The following is a 26,381-nucleotide window of genomic DNA, read 5'->3' as shown; positions in this document are numbered from 1 at the left end:
GTTCTATTCAATCTGACATTGCTGGATACTTTGATGCTTTCACTGAATTGAACACCAGTTTGTGCTTCCAAATCTTGATAAAGAGAGGAAAGTCAATGAGGAGCTACATAAACAGAGAGGGAGGTTTTCTAAAGGAACAAAGCAGCCTTCATCTGCCCAATAAAATCCTGGAACTAAAACATAAAGAAAAAGAAGTTCTTGTTTTGAAAGAGGCCCTAGAACTCAGATGCTTACCTGAGATTTATCAAAGCAATTCAAGTCCAGTGGAGCTCTGTTCATGTCTAAATCTCTCACTGCTGTGCAAGGGTAGGAAAGTGACAAAAACGCATCTTTATCAGATTTACAGCAATTTCATTTTCTTAAGCTAAGTGGCATATGTCACAAATACAACCTTACACACGGCTTTGGCTGCTCCTGGTGGTTACCAGCTTGTGGGAGGACATTAGGGAACAAAAATTGTAGACAAAATCAAGGGACGTTCTCTGAACCTTAGAATAGGCACAGCCATATTACCTCTACTTACGCAGACAATCTACCTTGTCTGTTACTGTGTGAAGTAAACACCTGCTTTGAGGTATATTTACCCGGAAAAAAACTGGTGACTAATTTGTCAGCTGAAAGATCACAGACTGAAAGGAACGAGATTAGTCCTAAAAGAAATTAGGCTGAGGGATGTAGCACAAAAAACAAAAAACTTCACTTCAGTATTGTGTACAACGAAGCATGCAAGGCTTTTATAGCACAGAAGTGCAAATTAAAATATATACTATTTTATACCTGTTAAACTGAAAGGTTTAAAATGAATGTGGCCAAGGATGTGGAGCAATGGAAACTCTCACACGGTGCTGGGGCAGTTATGTACTCTCTCATAAAGCTGAAAGTATATATGCCTTTAAATGGAGCTTAGGGAAAGCCAGAGAAAAATTAGGGTGTTTTTTGTCATTTTGAAAAACATACTGAGATATAAAAGGTGATGAAACTTCAGGGTTAAATGTCTTGCACCCTCACTAAGGCTCAGGAGAAAGAACGTGGTATGCTGGTGTGCAAGGACCAAGCAGTGGGAGCATCTTTCTCAGGCACAGGTAACGCGGGGTGCATTGTCTATAGAGACTTTAAAAACAGAAAGGTAACCAACTAAAAGTCATTCTGCTTCCTTATTATCACCCTACGCTAACATTTCTAAACAATATTCCTCCCTGAATCAGTCTTTTGTTTGTCTAATTTCTTTACAATTATTGTAGTAATTGTATATTTTTGAACTACCTCATCCTTTCATTATCATTGTTTTCTATGGAAGTCAGTTCAGAGAACTTTCAGTGATTCAATCACTAATACTCATGGACTCAGCTACGTAGTACCTCAGGGGATAACGGGATTGGAGGGAAATTTTCTAAAATGGTATATTATACCAAGCTGGTAGATAAAGGGAAGGCGTCAGTAGAATGGGAGAGATCAAAGAGAAGGGGTGATATATAATTCATCAAAGTCTGTAGGCTTTTGTAGTTGTGGTTCCCTTTGGTGACTCTGGGCCTGACTGTGACTGTGCTTGAAGAATGGGACAATAACACATGTGAGGCAAACAGAGACATGTAAAGTGCTTGCACACAGAGGCTCGCTCCCTTTTGGCCCTTGGGGGACCCTGTAATCACTAATGGATGTTCTAGATGATGAGTGACACATGGACTAGCCACTTTTGTTACCCAGCTGACATTAGGCTGATTTCCAGACATGTAAGTCTATTCTAGACCATTCTGTCCCAGGCAAGCCTCCAGCTGGTCATGTGAGTGAATACAGCTATAATTAGCCACACTGGCCCACGCGAGCAGAAACATCCAGCTTACCTTTAGAGTTGCGAGCAATGCTGTATGATTGTTGTCTTAAGCCACCAAGTTTTGAGGTGATTTGTGACACAGCAGTTATAAAGTCCTTGAGTAGATGAGTAAGGATGTCGTAGAAGGCAGAGGAAGAAGAGACAGATTGATCTTGGATATAAGATAATATATATCTATGTTCAAATCCCACCCCCCACCCAAACACAAACACTCCTTCTCCCACTTCCCTTCAGGGTGAGGAGAAAGAATGTAGGCTCTGAGCTGCAACTGTCTAAATTTAAATCCTGGCTTTGTTCCTTGTTGGCTGGGTGGTGTTGGGCACACATCTTATTCACCTGTAAAATAGAGATGATGGTATTTGCTTCACAAAGTTGTTGAAAAGATTAAGTGATGTATCATATTACCATGTGGATCACAATAAATGATCATAATAAGTGTTTTAAGTGTTAGCTAAGTAGGTACCTGAGTGAAGATATAGCATAAATTTGAGGTGAAATGATAGGAAAGGTTGAGAAAATATGTATCAGGTGACATCAACATTTTTAGGAATACGGGATGTAAGATACCTTCAGAAGTAAAAGAACAGTAAGAATCTGAGGATAAAGAAAATGAATAGTGGTGAAAATTTTAAGAAGGTAATTATGGAAGAATTTCAAAAAATGGTTGAGTGTCAGCGATAGTCTAATTGGAGTTAAAAAGAACAAATACATCGAAAACACTCGGTACAGTTCTGATTTTCTACAACCGTGCTCGGTAGCTCAGGGGCAGAATTAGTGAGAACAAGTAATGGGATCGTTGGGTGGCAGATAAGCAAAGAAATGGGATCATGGGAGCTAATACTAGAGATAGTTGGCCATATAGCCTAAGTTGACCTGGAAGCAAGAGAGATCATAAAGGAACTGACTGAGAGAACAGAATGGGGTCAAAGGGCAAGGAGTAGGAGTCATACAGACCTACTTGAAAGCTGGAAGCTGCAGGGGTGTCTGGGGTGGCACTGTGAGTGCAGGGCCTGACTCGGGGCTCGAACCTGTGAACCGCAAGATCATGACCTGAGCTGAAACCAAGAGTCAGACGCTTAACTGAGCCACCCAGGCACCCTAGAGTCAATACATTTTAAAGCTAGGAAAGGTTTCAGAGAATACCTCATCCAATTTTCTCATTTTGCTGATGAGAAAATTGAAACCCAGAGACATTTAGTGACAGAACCGAGTGACTAGGATCCTGTCTGCCTTTGTCATTTGTTTGTTTGCTTGTTTGTTTTTTCCTGTGTCACATGTATGTCCAGAGAGGAAGTCAGGTTCCTCAGGACAAGGACTTCTTTGAATCTGTAGCATTTACATGTTGGAATTCTCAGTAAATACTCTCGCCAGTAACAAGATGCTTTCCCAAACTACATGAGACAGCAGGAAGAGGAATAAATTCTTGTGAACAGATTTTACAATTTAAAAAATCATTGTTTTTCAAACTCTTAGATGTATGAAATTTTCCAAACAAAAGGTATTTGAAAGGTTTTGTTTGTTATATAAGATATTCAGGTGTTTCCATCGTTAAAAAAAATTAATTTAAATCCAAGTTAGTTAGCATATAGTATAATAATGATTTCAGGAGTAGAACCTAGTGAATCATCAGTTACATATAACACCCAGTTCTCATCCCAAGTGCCCTCCTGAATGCCCATCATCCATTTAGCCCATCCCCCCACCCAACACCCCCCAGCAACCCTTAGTCTGTTCTCTGTATTTTAAGAATCTCTTATGGTTTGCCTTTCTCTGTTTTTATCTTATTTTTCCTTCCTTTTCCCTATATTCATCTGTTTTGTTTCTTATATCCCACATAAGTGAAATTATGTATTTAATCTTTCTCTGACTGATATTTCACTTAGCATAATACATTCTAGTTCTTCCGTCTTTGTTATTGCAAGCAAAAGGAAGTTAATCAGCCTTAGTTTTGTTCCTTTAATTTACTGCTACCGTCTTTAGGATGTATGTGGACCAATTCAGTCCAGTGTAGGTTACAGATACTTGTTTGAATCCCAGCAGAGGAAACTTCTCCCCTCCAACCCTTTTGCCAATTAACTGGAAGAAGCTTACCTTTGGGGTTACTGATTTTAATTTCATTGTGGAAAAAAGAGCATCAGAGTCAATAAACAAAAATCTTTATGCAGTTCAACTTAATTTGATAGTATGGATTGGGGAAAAAAGTGGAAAAAACAAAAGTAAATATAAAACTTGGGAGCTAAACCAATATTGTTGCCAGAAATTACTAATTTCTTCAGTTTTGAATTTTAATTCCAAAAAAAAAAATCAATCTATTACCCAAGATTATTCCTTGCCTGTTAATATGTGACTTGTCATTCATTACCTTGAACAACTTATTCTCTGAACCCATTTGAAAACTGAGTACGGAGCCTGCCATTTTCATTCCAAGTCTACCTGTGACCATGTTAAGCGCGGTCACAACATGGTTTAATCAAAGCTCACTGTGAACACTATCACAATTTAATCAACATTCCACATGATCATTTCAAGATGGTAGCTCTGAAATTTCAGGACAAGCTTGTGAGCATCCCGAACTAGAAAAGCTCTTCTAGTAATTCTTCCCCTGAGCTTAGTTGGGGCATTCCAGACATGCAGCCATCTTTCCCACTCTCCACTTCACCTTCCTCCTTCCCCTTCCTCCCTTTACAACAGAGAAATGACAACCGCCACCCACTTTCAGTCAGTTCTCCTAATTCCACCCACAGCAGTCCAAAACATAAAGAAAACACATGTATCTGTTTAAATACGTAACTTGCAGACGGCATTTTCACAGAAAAAAAATATTCTCACCCTCTCGGTGCTAGTCCTCTGTGTATTTTTCTTCCAGACTTATTCTTCCCCAAATGACTACAGTTTTTGCTGACATTTCTCTGAAAGTATATTCAAGCCCTCGTTAAGACTCAGAAGGGCTCCCTGAATTTGCCGGCAGCTTCCTGTGGGGCTGACGTTTTTCAGAATGCAAGCCTGGTGTGCAGAAGGTGGGCAAGGTGTTTGAAAAAACAGGAAGCACCTGTAAACGTGTGACTTTATTCCTGGAAGCAGAAGGCTCCCTCTGAAATGGTTGTAGATGCTTCCTGCTGTTTCACCTCTGAGCACTTTTTCAAAGCCTTTAAGTACTTTAAAGACCAAGAATGGGCTTCCAAATGGCAAGATTATTTACAAAGTCTGGTGTATCCCTGGGCATGGTGGAAATCCATAGCTTTTTAATTTTTTTTCCCACGCAGCTTTCTCCTTTTGCTGGGGATATTGATGTGCATGTAAATTCAAGTAGGCTTTTAAAAATTATTGTTACTGTGGTAAAAACATAATATGATATCTGCCCTCTTAATACATTTTTAAATGTAGTATATAGTATTGTTAATCATAGACTGGATGGAGAATAGTAGATCTCTAGAACTGTTTCATTTTGCGTGACTGAAACTTTAGGCCCATTTAATAGCAACTCCCAGTTTCCCCTCACCAGCCCCCCGGCAACCAGCATTCTACTTTTTGCTTCAATGAGTTTGACTGTTTTAGATAACTCATTTAAGTGGAATCATGAAATATTTGTCCTTCTGTGACTGGCTTATTTCACTTAGTATAATGTCTTCAATGTTCCTCCATATAGTAGCATATGACAAGATTTCTTTCTTTTTTATGGCTAATATTCCATTATGCATATATACTATGTTTTCTTTACCCATTTATCTGTCAATGAGCAGATAAATGTTCATTGGGTTGTTTCCACCTCTTGGCTATTGTGAATAATGCTGCAATAAACATGGGAGCGCAAATATCTCTTCAAGATACTGATTTCAATTCTTGTAGTTATGTACTCAGAAGTGGAATTGCTGGATCATTATGGTAGTTCTATTTTAAATTTTACAAGGGCCCTCCATGTTGTTTTCCATAGCAACTGCACCATTTTGCATCCCACCAACAGTGCACAAGTGTTCCAATTCCTCCATATCCTCACCAACACTTGTTACTTTCTAGTGTGTTGTCGTTTTGATAATTTTAGGCTGCTCTAACAAAAATACCACAAACTAGGTGGCTTAAACAACAAACATTTATTTCTCACAGTTTTGGAGGCTTAGATGTCAAAGACAAAGACACTGGCAGATTTGTTGTCTGGTGAGAGTCCACTTCTTGATTCATAGAAAGTTGTCTGGTCACTGTGTCCCCACAGGTCAGAGAAAGAGAGCTCTGGGCTCTTCATCTCCTAAGAGCACCAATCCTATCATGGGGGCTCTACTTCCATGACTTCATCCAAACCTAATTACTTCCCAGAACCCCTGCCTTCAAATAGCATCACAACAAAGATTAGGCTTCAACATATGAATCGGGGGGGGGGGGGGGGGGGGAGGGGAGCACACAAACATTTAGTTACTAGCAGTGGCCATCTTAATAGCTGTGGTGATATTTTATTGTGGTTTGCATCTCCTTGATGATTAGTGATGTTGGGCATCTTTTCATATACTTGTTGGCCATTTATATTCCTTTTTTTTTTTTTTTTTTGAGAAGTTCAAGTACTTTGCTTAGTTTTTAATCAGGTTATTGGTGTTTTTGTTTTTGTTTTGCTATTCAGTTGTAGGAGTTCCTTATAGATGTTGGAGATTAACCACTTATCAGATACATGGTTGGCAAATATTTTCTCCCATTTTATAGATTGCCTTTTCACTCTATTGACTATTTTGCTGTGCAAAAGATTTTCAATTTGATGTAATCCCACTTATCTATTTTTGCTTTCATTGTTTTTCATGTCATATCCAAGAAATCGTTGCCAAGACCAAGGTCATGAAGATTTCCCCCTATATTTTCTTCTAGAAGTTTCAGTTTCAGGTGTAATGTTTATGTCTTTAATTCATTTTGAGTTTATTTTTGTGTATGGTGTAAGATAGTGGTCCAGTTTCACTCTCTTGCATGTGACTGTCCAATTTTCTCAGCATCGTTTGTTGAGGAGACTATCATTCTCCATCGTGTATTCTTGGGCATTCTTGTTGAGGATCAGTTGATCATCCGCATGGGTTTATTTGGGGTTCTCTCTTCTGTTTTATTGTTCTATATGTCTGTCTTTATGCCAAAACCACACTGTTTTGACTACCATGGCTTTATAATAAGTTTTGAAATCAGAAAGTGTGATGCTATGTCTGTTCCTTTTCAAGATTGTTTTGACTATTTAGGTTCATTTGTGGTCCCATATCAATTTCAGGAGTGTTTTTTCTGTATCTGTAAAATATGCCACTGGGATTTTAATAGAGATTGCATTCAATCTATAGATTGCTTTGAATAGCATGGCCATTTTACCAATAAGTCTTCCAATTCATGAACACATGATGTTTTGCCATTAATTTGTGTCTCTTAATTTTTTTAGCAGTATTTTATAGTTTTCAGTGTACAAGTCTTTAATTTCTTTGGTTAAATTTGTTCCTATGTATTTTATTTATTTATTTTTGATACTCTTGTAAATGGGATTATTTTCTTAATTTCTTTTCTGGATTGCTTATTAGTATATCAAAATGCAATGGATTTTTGTATGTTAATTTTTTTATCCTGAAACTTTGCTGAAATTATTAGTTCTAATAGTTTTTTTTTTTTTTTGGTGCAACTTTTAGAGTTTTCTACATATAAGATCCTGTCTTATGCAGAGATAATTTTACTTTCTTTCTAATTTAAATGTGTTTCATTTCTTTTTCTAGCCTAATTATTTTGCCTAGGCCTTTCAATACTGTGTTGAATAGAAATGGCAGAAGTGGGCATCCTTGCCTTTAACCCAATCTTGGAAAAAAGCTTTTAATTTTTTACTTGTGGGTATGATGTTAGCGATGGGCTGTTTTAAACATGGTACTTTTATGCTGAGGTAATTTCATGCTATTTACAGTTTTTTTTAATGTTTTTTTCATGAAGAGGTGTTGAATATTTCAAATGATTTTTGCATCTTTTGAGTTATGTTCTGTTTTTTAACCTTTGTTCTGTTAATGTGGTGTATCACATTGATTAGTTTTTGTATGTTGAACCATACCTGCATCCCAGGAACAAACCGCACTTGGTCATGGTATATGATCCTTCTTAAGTGCTGTTGAATTTGATTTGCTTGTATTTTGCTGAAGACTTTTGCATCTATATTCATTAGGGACATTGGTCTGTAGTTTATAGTGTCTTCTGGCTTTGATATCAGAGTAATGCTGGCCTTGTAAAATTAAGTTGGAAACATTCCCCCCTCTTCAATTTTTTTGGAAGACTTTAAGAAGGATTGATATTAATTCTGTAAATGTTTGGTACAGTTCACCAGTGAACCCATCTGGTCCTGGGGTTTTTCTTTTTTGGAAGGTTTTTGATTACTGATTTAATCTATTTACTAGTTGCAGATATGTTCAGATTTTTAATTTATGATGAAGTCTTGATAGGTTATACATCTAGGTATTTATCCATTTCTTCTCAATTATCCATTTTTTTGGCATATAATTATTCATAGTAGTCTCTTATAATCCTTTTTTTATTTTGGTGGCATCAGTTGTAATGTCTCCTCTTTCATGTTTGATTTGTTTGTCTTCTCTCTTTTATTTGTAGTTAGTTTAGCTAAAGGCTTGTAAATTTTGTTGATCTTTTCAAAAAGACAACTCTTAGTTTTATTGTTTCTTTCTATTTTCTATTTAATGCAGAAATAAATGAATCTTTATTATTCTGCTAACTTTAGGCTTATTTTGTTATTCTTTTTCTAGTTCCTTGAACTGTAGAGTTGGGTTGTTCTATTTGAAAGCCTTTTTGCTAATTTAAGTATCACTATACAATTTCCTTTTAGTGCTTCTTTTGATGCATCCCAAAAGTTTTGGTATGTTGTGTTTTCTTTTTCATTTATCTCAAGAAATTTTCCAAGTTCCTTTTTGATTTCTTCTATGACCCATCGATTGTTCAAGAGTAGGTTGTTTAATTTTCACATATTTATGACTTTTTTCCAGTGTTCCTACTGTTATTGATTCCATTTTATTCCACTGTGGTTGGAAAAGATACTTTGGATAATTTCAACCTTTTTAAGTTTTTTTAGACTGGTTTGGTGAACTGACATGTGAGCTATCCTGGAATATGTTGCATATGCTTGGAACATGTATTTTGCTGCTTTTGAGTGAAGCATTCTGTATATGTTTATTAGGTCCATTTGGTCTACATTGTTCACGTACTCTGTTTCCTTATTGGCCTTCTGTCTGGATTTCTATCCATTATTGAAAGTGGAGTATTGAAATCTCCTGTTATTGTGCTGCTATTTCTCCCTTTAGTTCTGTCAATATTTAGTTCTGTCAATATATATATATATATAAATTTATCATATATATGTTTATCATATATATATATTTGATCTTGGGTGTATTTATATTTATAATTGTTACATATTCCTGGTGATTTGACCCTTTTTTGTTATATATTTGTCTTTTGTGGAAGTTTTTAATTTAAAATATATTTTGTCTAACCATCTCATCTCTCTTCTGATTAGTATTTGCATGGGATATCTTTTTCTACTCTTTACTGTCAGCCTATGTGTGTCTTTCAATCTAAAGTGAGCCTCTTGTGGATAACCTATAATTTTGCCTTCTTAAAAACCATCCATTCAGCCACTCTGTCATATATATATATATAATTTTTAAATATACATATAACATTTGTTTTTGAGCATCCCAAACACATTGTGCTGTGCTCTCAGCACAGAGCCCAATGTGGCGCTCGATCTCACAAACTATGAGATCATGACCTGAACTGAAACCAAGAATTGAATTTTTAATCAACTGAGCCACCCAGGCACCCCACACTTTGTCTTTTGATTGGGAAGTTTAACTAACTTATATTTCAAGTAATTGTTGATAAGAACTTATTACTGACATTTAAAAAATTTTTTTCTATCTGTCTTATAGTTTCTGGTTAAGGAACGTGATACGCTCCCTTCTACACCTAACATTCAGATCACCAGTCTAGTTCTGGGACCCACACCTTAGGAGAGGCAATTTTGTCAGTGAAGAAAAATACCCCAATATGATAAAAGAAAGATCTGCAAATCATTATATTATAAAGAAAGGTTGAAAACACTGATAATATTTTTCCTGGAGAAAAAAAAAGTTTGCGGAGTATTCTAGTTGTCTTTAAATATTTGAAATTTGGAGTAGAATTTTAATTTTCCTCTATACAGGTCTTCCCTGACTTATGATGAGGTTACTTCCCAATAAACCCACTGTAAGTTCAACATATTGTAAGTCAAAAATGCATTTAATACACTTAACCTACCAAAGAAAAATACACCTAACCTACCAAATGTCACAGTTTAGCCTAGCCTCCCTCACACATACTCGGCATGCTTACATTAGCCTATATTTGGGCAAAATAATCTAACATAAAGCCTATTATATAATGAAGTGTTGAATATATCAATGTATTGAATACAGACAGTGAAGAACAGAATGGTTGTATGGGGACAGAATGTTGGTTGTTTACCATCACGATCACATGGCTGACTGGGAGCCACATTGCTGCCACTGCCCAGCATCATGAGAGAATATTATAACACATATTGCTAGCCTGAGAAAATTCAAAATTCAAAAATTCAAAGTACGGTTTCTATTGAATGTGTATTGCTTTTGCACCGTCGTAAAATTGAAAAATTGTAAGTGGAACCATCATAAGTCAGGGACCATCTGTAGTAGCAAGTGTGAGTATTCAAGTAAATGGGCTGAATAAATAGGGGAATTGATTTTGGCTTAATATATGGGAGAAATTTCATTCTGTCTCCCAAAATGGCACGAGCTGCTACTTGAGAGAATATGCTTCTCATCCCTGGATGCTCCAAATATTGAGAGCCACTCATAAGAGATTTTGTAAGAAGGGATCATTAAATAAAGGGTCGAATTAAGTGGCTTCCGTTCCTTTTATCTCCGAGGTTATGCTTCTAAGAATTGTCACCTCAGATTTCTCAGTTTTCTAAATTATGCTTTTCCACACTTCAATTTGTTTAAATCAAGACCTGCTAGTGATTACAGAGCAATATCTATGCGCTTGTTCCAATGGCAAGTTTTGCAAACCCCCAGCAGAATCAATTTGGATTCAGGCTGACCCTGTGCTCCTCTTGTGCAATCGAATTCATACGCAGACAGTGGTGAGCTAACAATGGAGCAACACAGACAGCTGCAGCTCCTCTTGGGGAATAGGGGATGTGCCACCAAACAGGTGGCTTCAATTAATAGAGCTGCTGCCACCAGGGGAAAACGGAGGGAAATAAACCACCAAGGAAACGACTGCAGGTAGATGGGGTCAGTCTTGGAGTCCTCTGGAACATGGCCAGAGAACACAGTCCCACTAGGCCAGCACAGCAGCAAAGATTAAGTGAAAATAGAGGCAATAAAGCACTGGGTATTCTGTAGGTGTATCTGTGACAAAACTGATTTCCCTTTCAAGCTTTAAAGCACAGTTAAAAAAAAAAAAAAAAAGAAATACAGAGGAAGAGGTTGCTTCTTAATGAGACAACAGCAGAGCTGCGCTTGAGATAGTGACTTCCAAATTGTGAGTGAGCCTGTAAAACCCTGAGCACAGTCCATCCGACTACACTCAGTCTGTTGGCAGTGCGCTTTGGAGCCTTCCTGCCCCCATGCCTGCTGGAGCCCACATCTGATTCATCTGCTGAAGTTAGCCTCCAATACCACCTCCTTCTTTTCTTAAGTACAACGACAGCGGGAATGTTCTCTTAGAACGGTCCAGGAACAGGCTGTTTTGAAAGCATTAGGAGTTGATTTTAAAAGAATGGCAAGGAATGGTCAAGGAGGAAGACATATGAGAACCTCTTTGGTTGGCAGCGGCTTTAATTCAGTCTGTGTTAATGCAGTCTTCTTCAGAATCTCTGATCACAGTTGCATTTCCAAAAATCCAGATCCTGCACAACCAAAGCACACAAGGGCGTCGTCTTAGTCCATTTGGGCTGCTCTAATGAAAAGCCATAGACTGGTTGGCTTATAAACCAGAAATTTATTTCTCACAGTGCTGGAGGCTGAAGTCTAAGATCAGGTGCCAGCATGGTCAAGTTCTGGTGACCTGGCTCATAGCTGGTACCCTCTCATTGTGTGGAAATAGGCCACAAATATCTCATGTGGTGAAAAAGGGTGAGAGATCTCTCTGGAGCTTCTTTCCTAAGGCACCAAACTCATTAATGAGGGCTCCATCCTCATGACCTAAATATCTTCCAAACGTCCCTACTTCCTAATATCATTGTGTTGGAGGCTAGGATTTCAACATATCAATTTGGGGGAGGGGGACAAACATTTAGCCCATAGTAGAGATGGTGACACAGGGCCTATGTCAAGCAGTTCTCCCTGTCTCCCTTGAAAAATGAGAAATCATTAACAAGCCATGACCCCACAAGCTGTTCTGCCAAGTAAGTACCTTCTCTATTATTTGTGATTAATATTACCAAAAAAAAAAAAAAATCTGTGACCCTGTAAGTAAAATGCTGAGTTACCTTCCAAGTCAGATGGCTCCTCACTTACTCTTTGCTGTAAGTAAACCTTGTGCTTCTGCAGAGGAAACATGGGAAGGTCCGGACACCATGTGGTTAGCGTCACCACAAAGCCATGATGGGTGCTTCCATGATCTCAGGGGGCCTAAGATACAGTATTTCACTCCTGTCTAATGTTCTTTCCATGGAACCTGAGTCGTCAGGGACATCCCTTTGAAAAATTGATTAGCAAGCACAATAGTTAAGGTTCCAGGATACAAGAATTTCTGATCTCTTGTGTTGCGATACTTAGGAAAAGTAGAACATAAAGATTGAGAATAGAAAATAATAGAGAAACAAAGTTTTGGGGGAGTATCAGAATTTTATGGGAGAGATTCAGGAAGACAAGGAAACATAAACTAGGCCTGAGTTGTCCATAGTCTAGTACAGAAGTCCTCAAAGAAGTGAGGACGGAGAGAGCATGAAATTTAACTGGCAAGATACTGCCCAAATGAGAAGGCCCCCCCCACCGTCTGAAGTAAAACTGACTTTCCATATTCTAATCACAATGAAAGGGGAGTTCCATGACACCATGAGACCAAAGCAACCAAAGGGTTTGCTTGTTTGTTTTTCTGGCTTATTTCCTTGACCATTTATTTACTATAAAAGCAATGCTAAGCTAAAGCCAGATGTTATGCCTCCTGCTTCCATCCTAGTTCAAAAGTGACATCTAGCCACTCTCTCCCCCTTTTCCTAATAGAATCACAAGAGGCAAGGTAACACAGTCTCCAAAAAGACTTTGCACTAGAGTTTGTCTGAATTTGTCATTTTCTCCTCCCTCAGTATGGCTCATCTTCTCAGAAGAGGCACTCAGGTCTTGGATAATTTTTTTTATGTTTATTTATTTTTGAGAGAGACAGAGCATGAGCAGGCGAGGAGCAGAGAGAGAGGGAGACACAGAATCCAAAGCAGGTTCCAGGCTCTGAGCTGTCAGCACAGCCAAATGTGGGGCTCGAACTCACAGCCGTGAGATCATGACCTGGGCCGAAGTCGGACGCCCTACCGACTGAACCACTCAAGCGCCCCTTGGATAATTTCCTTAAGAATAACAGATGATAGCCACACCTTACTATTTTTATGAGCTTCTCAGGAGAAAGAAGAAAAACACTGCATACAGAATATGAGGAGATCTTTAAGATCATAAGATAATGCTGCTTTATTTTTCGATTATAGAAACCTACCACATGCCCATAGTGTAATATTTTGAAAATGTAGAAAAGCATAGAAGTAAATAAAAATTACGCATAACTCCATCATTTAAGAGGAATCCCCAGAGAGTTGAGTCCTGATCAAGGCCTGTTTCTATTTGCCCTTAAGCTAAGAATTATTTTTACATATTTAAAGAGTCATAAATAACCACCACCATCTCACATAGAGGAACATGAAACAGAGGCCTTATGTGGCCCACAAAGCCTAAAATATTTACTGTCTAGCTCTTTACAGAAAAAAATTTGCTGACCCTTGATCCAGAAGTAATCACCATCATTTTGGTACTTTTTTTTTTCTATCTCTATTGAATATCTGTACAGATTCTTAAAAACTGTGCTATTATTCTACATAGATTTGTATTTTGCTTTTTCCCCTCACTTTAGTATAGCATCATGAGCATTTTTCCATGTCACTAATCATTTAAAGATTGGTTCCGTTGTAATTATACAAGCCAAACATAAATACCTTTATGGATCAGGACTCTTAGCAGTTAGTCCTATTTCTCCTAGAGTTCAGAATTTTCCAAGGATGAGCATCCGTTCATCTTTTAAAAATTACTTTTAACATTTACCATCTTAGCCATTTTTAAGTGTACAGGTCAGCGGCACTAAGTACATTCACACTGTTGTGCAATCATCTCCAGCATCCGTCTCCAGAACTCTTCATCTTGTAGAACCCAAACTCTGTCAACTAAGCAGTAACTCTTCACTCTCTTCTTCCCTCTGAAAACATGATTTTTAATAGCCGTATACTATTTATCTTGGTTTGTACTTTTTGATTCTTTTCATTTGGTATCTCTCTATCAATGTTGGAAATCAAAGTTGTTTTGAGCCTTGCTTTTTGAGGTGATGAAAAGAAAGTAACACAAGTATTGTAGAACCGTCAACAGTGCTTATGGCAGCAAACTTTAAAAATTTGGTTCATGCTAAATGATCATAATACAATTAAAGGGTAGTTGAGGATTTAATAGAAAATTTTAGAAAGGGGGTTAAAATTCTGGCCCTGTGATATGCTGACTTGAGACTCAGAAATAGTTAACCACTGAGTCTCAGTGTTCTTATCTGAAAACCAAGGGCAATGAAACATAGGTTTGATGTGATGTTTAAATGAGATAAAGTACTTAACAATCATTTTAAATAACATGTGATGCAAATATTAGTTATGCTGTAAAGACATTTGATATCAAGCAAGGTGGTCATTTATTGGAGAAATATTTTAAATGGATATTTTTTTAGTAGCAAGGTCACTACATTGAAAGAATAAGGAACAAAGGACAATTTCAGAAATGACTTTTGAGCAGCTCAATTTTTCCCTGGAAATTTACCATTGTCCTGGGAATATCACATGGTTCAAAAGCTGAACACTTCTGCATGACATTTAATTAAAATGCAGCCTGAACATGCTATGTGAAGAATTTTAAATAGTCTTGCTCAATATAAAATATATCCCAAATCAGCATATTATGTCTTTTTTTTTTTACTAATAGTTTCCCCGTTGGGATATATTTGACAGTCAATCTGTGAGAGAGATAGATTAGAATTTTGTAATTTTGAAATGCTTCTTAATATACTATCTCTGTTTTGTGATAAATTTATCATTACTGCCCATCCCATTTGCAATGGCTTAGGAGATGAATATCTCTTTAAAATATTGCCAAACTCTATAACTTGAGTTCTCAAGTTTTCATGGACATAACATAGAATAAAATAATCTAAAAATTTCACAGGTACTACTCTTTGAAAGCTTCCTCTATATAGACAAAGTCAAGTGGAAATATATATATATACACACACAAAGAACTTTTTGTTAAATATTAAACATTGCCTAGATCGTTAATTATCCACATTAATTCCCACTGTTAATAAAGTGCACCAGATAATTGTACAATTCAGCTTCTCTCTATGGGTTCTTGTTTCTACACAGCAATGCGGAAATTAGAATTCAGGAATCAGGTAGTGACAAAGGCCATTCAGAGTGCTGAGTGTAAAAGACATGAAACCAAGTTTGTGGGTCGTCAAGTTTTTATCATTTCTATTGGAAAAAATTAAAAATATAGATCACAAACATAACCATATGTAACTGAATATTTATAAGAAGCTCCAAAAAGTAAGGGGTCGCTGAAGCTTCAGCTTCCTGGTAAATCCATCCCTGCCCAGGTAGATTGGAAAGGGGGGGCTTTCTCTCCTGGGGGGCCTTTCCTTTCTTTCCACCTGCCTTCCGCATTAGTGTAAAGAATCCAGATGGGTAATACTGTAGAGACAAACAAATGTCATGTTTATTATCATAAACCTCAATAGTGTGCTCATTGAAGAGTTAGCCGTCCTGCTGAAGCAAATGTTTCTACGATTTCAGGCTATGGTTGGGGAACAGAAGGCCAACTAAAAATTCATACCAACTGCACAAATAGAACTTGGATGCAAGAGACGTTTCGTGGTTTCTTTCAATGCAGATAGGAGAATCTGTCAGCCCACAGATATACCACCAATGCTTGAGCTAATTTCTTATATCACGTGCAAATGCAACAGTACTGGAAGGATATTAAGATAACTGTTGGTAGCTTGCTGCATACATGCTTGTGGCCTCTGTTAGGAGCACGTCAAGTTAACCTTTTTAGGAAAATGATGTCTGGCTTGTTGGGTGGATTAGCTTCCACCCTCACTCTGCAGCAAAGGGAGTTTCAGAGAGCTATTTGGGTGACAAATTGCAGAGATAAGATGGCATTTCTTTTCTGTCTGGTTGACAATGTGCTGAGTGGCAGTCTGATTGTGTGATGATAGCTAGGAGGCTCTAAATAGCAAGCTATTCTCCTTTGAAGCACATATAGCTGGTTTAGACATAAAATGACCAGAGTTATAGAAGCAAAGGAGAGGAGTTACATAAGGAAATGAGACAACTTGTTAATAACTTTAAAACTAATAAACATATATAAATTTTGCTGAAAGCTATATTTTTTAAATAATTTCATTTGTTTACCATTAAATTTTTGGTGGTAGATATCCAAAATATGGATGTTTTGGTTCAGGTCATGCTTCCATGTTTCGTGGGATCAAGCCCTGTGTCGGGCTCTGCACTGACAGCACGGAGCCTGCTTGGAATTCTTTGTCTCCTGCTCCCCATCTCTGTCTCTGTCTCTCTCTGTCTCTGTCTCTTTCTCTCTCTCAAGATAAATAAGCCTAAAACATTATTTTTCTTCAACTTCGTAGTTCTTTCCAAATAAATTCTGGCCTTCATAAACACCATTGTCTAAAGTGCCATGTCATTATTCCATCAAAATCACTCACTCAAACAGGACTTGGAGCTATGCTGGGCATTGTATAAAAGAGATGTCAAGAACAACACCACCACCAACAACAATAACAGTAAATTAAGCAGTTTGTCTTCCCACATCTTCTGTCTTCCCTATTAGCTTCATTATTTCTTTCTTTCTCCTGGTGTTCATACTCCTCTACTCCCCTACCTGTCATCACTGTCCCCACCCAACTGTGTTCTGCTATAGTGTCAGCTGTTAAGGTATTTGTTTATTAAAGAGTAAGCCTAATTCTCCAATGTGGTACTTAGTAAAATTGGCTAAGCCTTTACAATGTGAAAAATTAAACTTTAGTGGAATGACAGGCAGTAGGATTTGAACTTGAAGAAAAGATTCCCTTAGTTTCCTCTTAATGGAACCATGAGATTAACTTCTTGCTTTACTCTCTAGTGAGCCTAATTCTAGAGAGAGCCTTTTAGGAGGAAAAAACTCTAAGACAAACAGTAAAATAGACTTCATATTGACAGAGGCAGTCAGGCTCCAAGTCAATGGAAGAACTAGTCTTTCAGAATTGGAAGGGTCCTTTGAGTTAAAAGCCTGAATTTTCCTCATCATAAAATTGAGCCTTAGGGAAGGTTTGTGAATTGCATATTATCATTCAAATCCTGTGTTAGTAAACTTGGTACTAGAATTCAGAAAATTTCTAGTCCAGTGCTGTTTTTATCAACCATATATGTCATGCCACATCCAAAAATATGTAAATCCAACAAAACATAAGTGAAGTAGAGCATGTCCTAATGTTTTCATTTTTAGTATGTACTAACAATTATAAGACAGGACAATCACGTTTTATGAATGTATTGGGGAGAGGTGGAGAGACAGAAATGACTAAGCTTTAGAAACAGAGTAGGGTCATCCTTCTTGAAACCAGAATGGGAAGGGTATGTAGGGAACATGAGAGTGGATATAGATGAAGGATGAAATTGTCTCTTCACCTGTCACTCAAATCTCAATCTTCTTTCCTACCTTTATCAAGGTAAGTCAAGCTGATAACCAAAGGTCGTGTTGAATACATGCCTTTTCCATTTTATCATCAGCCTAAGTAAAGGAAGGCAATAGCCAATGACTTTTAGCTGAGGCACATCTATGAGCTTTTATCAGAGAAGGAAAAATTTCGCTTGACCTAGACTTGGTGTTAGCAAGGAGACAATTGGTCTCTCAAGTACTTCTAAAATATTCCTTACAGAGACCAATGCAGGGAATTTAACCATTAACTCAATACCTTTATGCCTGGAAGAGCAGCTCATTATTTATAGCAAATGCCATTGGTGCCCCATCCATATCTCCTACGCCTTGCATGCTTGCATGCAAGCTGGACTTCCAGCCACCAGTTCCTGCATGTCTATTCCTGAGGGCTTATTCTGACTACTAAAGCTGAATTTGCCTCCATATGGTAGACAGATATGCCGGGGAATTAATGCTCCCTGGGAGCATCAACTAATGAACAATAGGAATTGATGTATAAACACCCTAGCTTCATTACCCTTGAGGCACATGTTTTCTTTTGTTTTGTAAAGTTTCCCACAGTTGTAGCTGGCTTGATAATGTGCCTTTTATTGGCAGCCTTCCGTTCTCTGTCTCATTTGCCTAAACTTACTGATGTTTCTTTCAATTCTGAAAAGAACTACTTGCACCCTAATCCTTGTCTCAGAGTCTACTTTTGAGGAAACCCAAATGGAAATATCAGAATTCTCACTGTGTTAGCAATGGGGTCTCACAACAACCTTTAGGAGAATACACCTACATCAGACCTACAGTTGCAAGAAACAGCAAGCCTAGTTTCAGTAACTTTTTAAAAAACAAGGGTTTACTTTGCTGAGGGTTTTTATAATAAATGGATGTTGTATTTTGTCAAATGCTTTTTCTGCGTCTATTGAAAGGATCATATGGCTCATATCCTTTCTTTTATTAATGTATCATGTTGATTGATTTATGTAAATATTGAACCACCCAGGAATCAATCCCCCTTGATTGTGGTGAATGATGCTTTTAATGTACTGGTGGATTTGATTTGCTAGTGTTTTACTGAGAATTTTTGCAACCGTGTTCATCAGCGATATTGTCCTCTAGTTTTCTTTTTTAGTGGCATGTTTGTCTGGTCTTGGTATCAAGGTAATACTTTTCTATACACCAATAATAAGGCAGCAGAAAGAGAAACCAAGGAATGAATCCCATTTACAAGTGCACCCAAAGCCATAAAATACCTAGGAATAAACCTAACCAAAGAGGTAAAAGATCTGTACTCTGAAAACCATACAAGGCTAATGAAAGAAACTGAAAAGGACACAAAGTACTAGAAAAATATCCTATGCTCATGGATTAGAAGAACAAAAGTTGTTAAAACGCCTATAGTACCCAAAGCAATCTACACATTTAATGCAGTCCCTATCAAAATCCACCAGTATTTTTCACAGAGCTAGAACAGTCCTAAAATTTGTATGGAACCACAAAAGACCCCAAATAGCCAAAGCCATCTTGAAAAAGAAAAGCAAAGCTAGAGGCATCACAATTCTGGACTTCAAGTTATATTACAAAGCTGTAGTGATCAAGACACAATGGTACTGGCAAAAAATAAACATATATATCAACAGAACAGAACCCACAACTATATGGTCAATTAATCTTTGACAAAGCAGGAAAGAATATCCAGTGGAAACAAAAGTCTCCTCAGCAAATGGTGTTTGGAAAACTGGACAGCAACGTGTAAAAGAATGAAACTGGACCACTTGCTTACACCATACACAAAAATAAGTGCAAAATGGGTTAAAGACTTAAATGTGAGAGAGGAAACCATTAAAATCCTAGAGGAGAACACAAGCAGCATTCTCTTTGACATTTACTATAGCAATTTCTTCCTAGATCGGTCTCCTGAGGCAAGGGAAATAAAAGCAAAAATAAACTATTGGGACTCCATCAAAGTAAAAAGATTCTGCACAATGAAAGAAATAATGGAAACTGAAAGGCAACCTATGGAATGGGAAAAGATATTTATAAATGACATATCTGATAAAAGGTTAGTATCCAAAATATATAAAGAGCTATAAAACTGAAAACCCCCCAAAACAAATAATCCAGTGAAAAAATAGGAAGAAGACATGAATAGACATTTTTCCAAAGAAGACAAACAGATGGCCAACAGACACATGAAAAGATGTTCAACCATCACTCAGCATTAGGGAAACACAAATCAAAACTACAAAATGACAATATCACCTCATACCAGTTAGAATAGCTAAAATTCACAACACGAGAAACAAGAAGTCTTGGTAAGGATGTGGAGAAAGGGGAACCCTCTTACACTGTTGATGGGAATGCAAACTGGTACAGACACTCTGGAAAACAGTATGGAGTTTCCTCAAAAAGTTAAAAGAGTAACCAGGCACCGGCGTGCCTCAGTGGCTCAGTCGGTTGGGCATCTGACTACGGCTCATAATCTCATGGTTTGTGAATTCGACCTCCACGTTGGGCTGTGTGCTGACAGCTCAGAGCCTGGAGCCTGCTTCAGATTCTGTATCTCCCTCTCTCTCTGCCCCTCCCCCACTAATGCTCTGTCTTTCAAAAATGAATAAACATTTAAAAAAAATTTTTTTGAAGAACACCCAGGCACCTGTGTGGTTCATTCGGTTAAGCGTTCAGGTCTTGATCTCAGGGTTGTGAGTTCAAGATTTGCATTGGGCTCTGCACTGGGCATGAAGTCTACTTAAAAAAAAAAAAAAAAAAAAAGGTGATCCCAAAAGTAGAACTACCCTACAATCATGCAATTGCACTACTAGATTTTTATCCAAAGGATACAAAAATACTGATTAGAAGGGATACATGCACCCTGATGTTTATAGCAGCATTATCAACAATAGCCAGATTATGGGCGGAGCCCAAATGTCCATCAACTGATGAATGGATAAAAATATGGTACACACACACACACACACACACACACACGAATATTACTCAGCCATAAAAAAGAAGGAAACCTTGCCATTTGCAATGATGTGGAGGGAGCTAGAGAGTATTATGCTAAGTGAAACAAGTCAGTCAAAGACAAATACATATAATTTCACTAATATGTGGAATTTAAGGAACAAATGTAAAAACATAGGGAGGAAAAGGAGAGGCAAACCAAGAAATGGACTCTTAACTATATAGAACAAGCTGATGATTATCAGAGGGGAGGTGGGCAGGGGGATGGACTAAATGGGTGATGGGGATTAAGGAGGGCATTTATGGTGAGTACAGGGAATTGTATGTAAGTGTTGAAACACTAAACTCTACACCTGAAACTAACATTACACTGTATGTTAACTAACTGGAATTTAAATAAAAACTTACAGGAAAAAAATAAGGGTTGATTTTTTTCTATTACAAAAATTCCAGTAGAAGACCGTTCAGAGTAGGTTCAGCTGTTTCATGATCCCATCAAGGAACTATATCCTTTCTATCATTTTGCTTTGTCATCTTTAACTATCATCCTTGGGCTTTTTGTTCATGTCAAAAAAAAAAGCTGTTGTACTGCAAGAACCAGAGCCATGTTCCAGACAAACAGAAAGAGAGGTCAAAGTTTTCATTTTCAGAGAACTTTATCTTTTTAGTCTACCAAAGGAGTCCTCTCTAGGCTTCTTCACACCTCGTTGGCTGAACTACATCACGTGCCCATCAACAACTAATCACATCCCAAAAGAATAAGATTAGGATGCTTGGTTTAGATCAGTCATGGTTCATTCCTGAGAAGGTCTCTCTTTACATAAAGCAGGAGTCTGTTACCTGAGGAGATAAGGTGGGAGTGCATAGGTAGGCAATGGCAACATCTCCCACATCACCTCCCAAAATCAGTGTTTGTCAGCACCATGACAAATATTTCAGCTTCCTATTTCCATGTGACCCATTCTAACCCAATGGCACATCAACAGACACACTCAGGGTCATAGGAATATAGAAGTGGGGGGGGGTAGCTTTAATGTGCCTTTCTTAAAGTCTGCCTCCTATTCTTCTTTATTGAGTCCTAGGTAACTTTAGAAACTATATAATTCAGTCTAGGCAAATACAACTCTTTCTATAGCCTGAAAACTGCAGTCATACTCAGTAACAACTGCTTATAAAAGGGACTCTGCTCAGATAAGAGCACTGTTTTTTTTCCAGATATGAGAAGAGATTCTAAACAATAAAGCTACTTAGAAAAAAACTTGATAAATGAAATTGAAGGCTGAAAACATTCATTACAACAAAATTTCAGTCTCTATTTTGTTACCATGAAAGTGTCCCTGCAAAGATGTCTTATAAGAAGCCCCTTTGGGTAAAGGAGAGTCTCATCAACAAATTGTGTTGGGAAAACTGGATATCCACATGTAAAAGAATGAAATTGGACCTTTGCCTCACACCATACACACAAACAAACTCAAAATGGATTAAAGACTTTGGGGTGCCTTGGTGACAGTGACCAACTTTTGATTTCAGCTCAGGTCATGATCTCACGGTTTGTGGGTTCAAGCCCTGCACCAGGCTCTGCACTGACAGCACAAAGTCTGCTTGGGATTCTCTTTGCCCTCCCCTGTTTCAAGTTTCATAGCATTGTGGTCTGAAAATAGGCATGGTATGATCTTGATCTTTTTGTACTTGTTGAGGGCTGATTTGTGTCCCAGTATGATCCATTCTGGAAAATGTTCCATGTGCACTCAAGAAGAATGTATATTCTGCTGTTTTAGGATGAAATATTCTGAATATATCTGTTAAGTCCATCTGGTCCAGTGTGTCATTCAAAGCCATTGTTTCCTTGTTGACTTTCTGTTTAGATAATCTGTCCATTGTTGTAAGTGGGGTGTTGAAGTCCCCTACTGTTATGGTATTATTATCAATGAGTTTTTTTATGTTTGTGATTAATTGATTTATATATTTGGGCTTCCATGTTGAGGACATAAATGTTTATAAATGTTAGATTTTCTTGGTGGATAGACCCCTTACTTATGATATAATGCCCTTCTTCATCTCTTGTTACATTTTTATTTTAAAATCTAGATTGTCTGATATAAGTATGGCTACTCTGGCTTTCTTTTGGCAACCAACAGCATGATAGATGGTTCTCCATCCCCTTACTTTGAATTTGAAGGTATCTTTAGGTCTAAAATGGGTCTTTTGTAAGCAGCATATAGATGAATCTTGTTTTCTTATCCATTCTGTTATCCTATGTCTTTTGATTGAGCATTTAGGCCATTGACATTTAGAATGAGTACTGAAAGATATTAATTTATTGCCACTGTGTTGCCTGTTGAGTTGGAGTTTCTGGTGGTGTTCTCTGGTCCTTTCTAGTCTTTGTTGCTTTTGGTCTTTTTTGTTTTGTTTCATCTTTTCTTCCCTCAGAGAGTCCCCCTTAACATTTCTTGCAGAGCTGGGTTAGTGGTCATGAACTTCTTTAGTTTTTATTTGCCTGGGAAACTCTTTCTCTTCTTCTATTTTGAATGACAGCCTTGCTGGATAAAGAATGCTTGGCTGCATATTTTTCCAGTTCAGCACATTGAAGATATCCTGCCACTCCTTTCTTGCCTGACAAGTTTCTGTGGATAGGTCTGCTGCAAACCTGATCTGTCTTCTCTTATAGGTTAAGGACTTTTTTTTCCCTTGCTGACTTCATAATTCTTTCCTGGTTTGTGTATTTTGTATATTTGATTATGATATGCCTTGTTGATGGTCAGTTTTTGTTGAATCTAATGGGAGTTCTCTGTGGCTCTTGGATTTTGATGTCTGTGTCTTTCCCTAGGTTAGGAAAGTTTTCTTCTCTGATTTGCTCACATAATCCTTCTGCCCCCTTTTCTCTCTCTTCACCTTCTGAGACTCCTATGATCTGGATATTATTCCTTTTAATGAGTTGCCGAGTTCTCTAATTCTTACATTATGTTCTTTTGCTTCAGTTTCCCTCTTTTCTGCTTCATTATTCTCTATAATTTTGTTCTGTATCACTGATTTGCTGCTCTGCTTCATTTATCCTTGTCACCGTGGCATCCATGTGAGATTGCATCTCAGTTATAGCATTTTTAATTTCATCCTGACGAGCTTTTACTTCTTTTATCTCCACAGAAAGGGATTCCATGCTTTTTTCAACCCCAGCTAGTTTATTATCATGAGTCTAAATTCTAGTTCAGACATATTGCTAACATCTGTGTTGATTACGTCCCTGGCTGTCATTTCTTCCTGTTCTTTCTTTTGGGGTGAATTCCTTCATTTTGTCATTTTAGAGGAAGAAAAATAATAAAATTTAAAACAACACAAAAATTCAAATAAAGGAAGCTAGATTCTTGGTGTGTTTTGGTCTGGTTGTTGAAAGAAGCTTGATAGAATAGAGCTATAAAGGGAAAGATAAGAAAAGGAAAAAAATAGAAAACATTTTAAAAATTCAAATGAATGTACACAATAGACTAGAATAAAATAATACGAAGAAAGTAAAATGGAATAAAAAATACAAAAAAATAGTAAAAAATTTCAGTACCTTAAAATTTTTTTTTAACACTTACTCATTCTTGACAGATGGAGAAAGAGCATGAGTGGGGGAGGATCAGAGAGAGAGGGAGACACAGAATCCAAAGCAGGCCTCCACTCCAGTCTCTGAGCTGTTAGCGCAGAGCCTGACGTGGAGCTCGAACTCATGAATGGTGAGATCATGGCCTGAGCCAAAGTTGGACGCTTAACCAAATGAGCCACCCAGGCACCCCTCAAAAAAAAAATTTTTATAAAAACAAAAAATAAAAATAATTGTTTTCTCTTTCTGTATCTAAGAATAAGAAAAGAAAAAAGAAAAAACCGAATAGTTAGGCCAGTGAACAGAATGAAATCCTAGTGAAATTATATGCAGTTTCCTCTAGAAGTCAAATTATGAGGCACTTTATAGTCCATACACTAAGCAGGCAGAGAGACTTGTGTTCCTCTAGGGCTTGGTTGGCACAGTTGGATGGGGCTTGGTGTAATGGCTCTGTTATCCACTAGGTGGCACTGCTAAGCTTACTGTGGTGATAGGTGTGGTGAGCATGCGCATGTATGCACATGTGCAGGACAGGTGAAAATGGCTTCACCCAGCTTCCCAATCTCTGGCACCAGAACACTGTACTCTCCCTGACCAGCAATCAAGCATGCCTCCTTTGTCTCTAGCCATCCACTCCCCCTTCTACACTGTCCACATCTGAACCATCAGCCTGCCAGGTGGCACCTCCCTCATGAATCTTATCTCAGATGGAGCTGTGTTTCCAAACCCCTCACTAATGAAGGCCCTGCGGCTTGGACCTCCTCTGGGGGAGGGTCTCATCAAGCAATGGCCAGGTGCCAGCTTCCTTCTGGGAACCTTTGTGCTATCATGATGCTGCAGAGGCTCAGAGATTGTGGCTGGGTGCTGGCTTGCCCCAGAAAAAGTTTGTGCGATTGCGTGGCAGCAGAGGTTCAGGGACTGTAAATCACAACACATCAACTGGCGTCTCGTTCCAGTGTCAGCAAACGTGGCTGTTCTCTGGGGTCTTCTGGGACCTTTGCCTGTGGGGAGGCTGGATGGCCTCTACCAAATGCACTTCTAGCAGGGGAACTGCTTTTTTCCATGTGGTTCACAGACCCCTTAGACCTTGCTGCCTGCTTCTGGAGATTTACCCTTCTCACCAGAGTACCTCCACGTGATGAGTTGCAGAATTTCAGAGTCTGCTTTCTTTCCTGTGTATAGAGTCCCAACGGTATTGAAACCCTCATCTTTATTCTTTCTCCTTTTCTTGTTCAGTCACTTGTGGGTGTTTCCACCGTGGGGGTGGGGGGGAGTGCTTTTCCTGTACTCTCCTCCCTTTCTCTGTCCTCTCTCCACAAAAACAGCTCTGTACCCTCCACGGTTTCTCTGTCCCCCAGTTCACCTCTCCACACCATGTACCTGCCAAATTCTGTGGCTCAAGTTATGCAGATTGTTGTGTTAATGCCCAGATCAATTTTCTAGGTGTGCAAAATAGTTTGGTGCTGATCTAGCTACATTTCAGGGATGAGAGAAACAGAGAACTTCCATGCTGCCCTGTAATCTTCTAAAACGTTGCATACTAATTGTCAGAGGACAGTGTGTTCAAATTGACATCTGAAAGTTCTAAAGAAATATGAAATAAGTATTCTTTTGGGGAGACAAGAGTCTCAAACTCTTTCTTTCCATTAGTCAAGGAGAAATGAACAAATCAATGACTCTGTTAGACATCTAATCCTAAAATAAACTTCACAAGATAATTTCTTTCTACAAAAACATAATATCCTTGTCCTAAGCAGAATCTGCTCCATCCAAGGCCAGAACCTGGGGACTTTTGCCAATCAAATGGTAAATTGAAAGGGTCATTCCTGCTTTCTAAAAAATCATATAGAACAGTTTAAGGAATTAAATGTAAATGGAAACTCACAAAAACCAGTTAACCTAAACTAGAATCTATTCTGCTCCATGAAACTTTATGAAGTAGATACAGTTAATTCTAATAATCCCATATCTTATAGTTTTGAAAGCCTTT

This window comes from Prionailurus bengalensis, chromosome B4 (genome assembly GCF_016509475.1).
Source record: "Prionailurus bengalensis isolate Pbe53 chromosome B4, Fcat_Pben_1.1_paternal_pri, whole genome shotgun sequence".
Taxonomy (NCBI): Eukaryota; Metazoa; Chordata; class Mammalia; order Carnivora; family Felidae; genus Prionailurus; species Prionailurus bengalensis.
This window is presented reverse-complemented; position numbering follows the sequence as displayed.